This window comes from Crocodylus porosus, unplaced genomic scaffold, assembly GCF_001723895.1.
Source record: "Crocodylus porosus isolate Cpor-Errol unplaced genomic scaffold, CroPor_comp1, whole genome shotgun sequence".
NCBI classification, from domain to species: Eukaryota; Metazoa; Chordata; order Crocodylia; family Crocodylidae; genus Crocodylus; species Crocodylus porosus.
The window spans coordinates 30,495,766-30,498,946 of NW_017728951.1; the positions used below are offsets into that span (position 1 = coordinate 30,495,766).

Sequence of the window (3,181 nt, forward strand, 5' to 3'; positions counted from 1 at the left end):
GAAACATATTTTATAAAATAAAGCAAGAAGCAAAACAAAAGGCATGGGGACAAATACATCGCCACAGATGAACTTAAAACAACAGTATAACAATGGATATTTAAAAGTACATAAAATTTACTTAGGTGATATTTATGGATGTTGGGACTTGGGTAATAAATTTTCTTTTGTTATGTCTCAAGCAATGCATTGAATCAAGTTCACTAAGAACTTATTTCTATCAATATACTGCCTTCTCTTACAGTAAAAGGATGTTATGGGCAACACATTGTATTTTCTGTTGGAAGGTTCCAAATATTAACTCAACCTCAGCTTGTTTCTTTTAAAAAATGACAGACCTATGTTTAAGGATACAGTGAAGAGCTTTTATTTTACAAGGAAATTATATTTAACATGACAAAACTAATACTGATTAATTTCATGGAACCTTACTTTTTTCTCTCACTGTTCTCCACTTCTATCACCCTAGTTCAGTAATTCTCAACCAGGGTGCTAGATCCTGCAGTGTGAGGCAACAAGCAGATAAGCCAAGCAGACCAGCCAAGTTCAGGCTTGTCCTTGCCTGGACAATCCTCTACCCCTACTGCCCAGCCTCTGTGTAAGGAGGTAAGCACTATAAATGTATAAATTAGTTTTTGAAATTGGCTGCCACTCAATTCACAAAAGTTATGGAGAGGTATCCAGTGGGGGGGCGGGGGGTGTACCTCAAGTCCAAAAAAAGTTGAGAACCACTGCCATAGATAAATGACTTACTCCTAAAAACAGAAAGGAAAAAGCAAAAGCAAGAAAAAAAAAAAGTAGAAATAAACCAAAATCAGGCTAACTATACCATGCTCTAAGAAAGCAAAAGAAAGTATAGGGAGAATCAATTCTGCTACAAGCTTTTTAAAAAATCAGCCTTTGCTATTAGTGTTACTAAGTGATTACCATAGACATGTGACAATGTATGGAAAAGGTACAAGAAAAATAATGTAAGGACACAACAGCAGTGTTAATTCCTTTGGAAGAGCTCTTCACTATGTTATCTAGCATAGCCCTCTCTTCTAGGACTTTATTATCTCTTGGTCAATGCAGCAACTAGCCTTCAGCCAGGACATCATATTGTTACAAAACAGATTCATAGAAGTTAGGGGCTGGATGGGACCTCAGAGACCATCAGCTCCAGCCCCCCTGCTCAGGCAGGAAAGACTGCTGCAGTCAGATGACCCCAGCAAGGTGTGCAACACATAGAGCCTTGTCAACTAACACAACACTTAAACATATGGCAAAACCCCCACCCCAAAGAACTTACAACCTAAATAATATAGGACAAGACAACTTAAAAAAGTTCAAGAGATTTCAACTTAGGACATCTCTACCATATGAAGTTAATGAATGTTACCTTTGTTTCAGTTTGATTTATAAGAGAAAGAGATGACTGAGACCATTCCAAGCAGTTAAATCTCACATTCTAATTTGCGTTACTTCCCAAGTAAAAATTGGCAGAATTACCATATCAAAATGGTTGAAGTCCTAATGTCTCAACCTAAAAATTGTTCCTTAAGAAATTAAAACAGAAATCAAATCAAAGACTCTTATACAATAATATAAGAAGGTACTTCAGAGCAAACAAATGTTTCTGTGCTAATGATCTGTCCAAAAGTTTCTTGGGATCACACTACTCGTCACAAAAATGGGTGGTAGACGTACTGTTCAGGCCAAATTTGACCTTTTTGCTTACCCACAACTGAAACACAGTCATTCTGTATTTCTATGCAGCCATTCTACAGCAACAAATAGTTACATTATAGGGAAATACATAATGGAAGTAAAGAATAACTTCTCAAGTTAAAGAATCCAGAGATGAGCTGTAGATCTATTTTTTTTTAAACACACTTTTGGCTAAACTACATTCAAATTTCCCTTTTCAAGACAGTCATTGTCCACAGTGAAAACCGAGCATATTTAGTTATATTTAGGAACCTACCAAAAAAAAAAATCGCAATTTTGCCATTTTTGCAGAAAATACCATTTCAGCTATGCCTCACACTTTTGGCAAGCTTCCTAAAAAACCTCACCAAAATAAAATGTTTGCTCCCTCTGGGAAGCCAACAGTCCTTGTGGCCACTGCGGTTCAGCCACACAGCCTGTCAGAGGAGGATAAAAGGGAGCTGCTGGCATGGTAAGATGGCTGCCACCCCCCTGCCATCTCTTGCTGCTGACTGTAAGGTTGTCCATCATATGGCCCTGCCCCTCACCACCAGCCAGTGAGGAATAGTGTGGCCATATGACAGTCCTTGCAACCAATCAGCAGTGAGCAGCAGGGCCACAGGGGCCCCATAGCTAGTCAGGGGAATGGTGGGGGCCTTATATACTCTGCCTGCGATAATGGCTACCAGGTCCGCAGTCTGCCCGTGAAATCAGCCAGCAGCCGCCTCGACTTCAGTAGACCCCTAATTATATTAGTAGCACTAGTAAAAAGTCAGTACTAGCCCTGTTGTCCACATTTCAGAATTCAGGTTCTGCAAATTACTTAATGTAATCCTCAGTATAGTTTGCCAAACTGGACTTTCCTTAACTATTCTGAGAACAGATGCTCAGTCCCAACAGAATAAAAATTAATTTGACTGCAGGTTTCAAAGCTGGGTAAAATAGGTGGCGTTATTTTTAACTTAAATTCACTAGACCAGATAGAAAAGTATTGACAGCTCTGTTTTCAAGAGTTCGTTGTTTTTCATGTATACTGTATGTGCATTAGGGATAGGCATACTTAATCTTTGAGTCTGACCATAGTGAACAGCCTCAAGAGACAATTATTAAATGAAAACAGTGTATACTCAGAGAGACTGGCTCCCCAATAATGTAAACAGCCATTGCACTGACATAATAAAAAGTGTTCCCGATGCCACTAAAGAATAAAACATTAGGGTTGCACTGATACAGATTTTAGGGGCCAATACTGATGGCCAATTTTTAAAAGGAGGCATATTGGCTGATATCGATCCAATTTCCGATACAGCTGTGTCCAGCTGGTAAGTCTATTGTGGTGGAAGGGGAGGGGAGAAGGAAGGGGCACTGGGGGGCAGATCAACCCCCCCTGCACTGAGGTAGAGAGGGGGGCTGGGGCTGGGGCAGGCTCTGCCCAGCCAGGGCAGGACAGGGTGTGCTACGGAGCCGTGGCTCATCCAGGTAGCATGGGGGG

General features: G+C 40.4%; 1 protein-coding gene across 2 annotated transcripts in view; it reads right to left on the reverse strand.

The window, feature by feature from the left end:
* Positions 1–3,181, reverse strand: part of LOC109324080 (protein FRA10AC1) — a 50,949-nt gene that overhangs the window by 37,108 nt on the left and 10,660 nt on the right. The window lies entirely within an intron of this gene.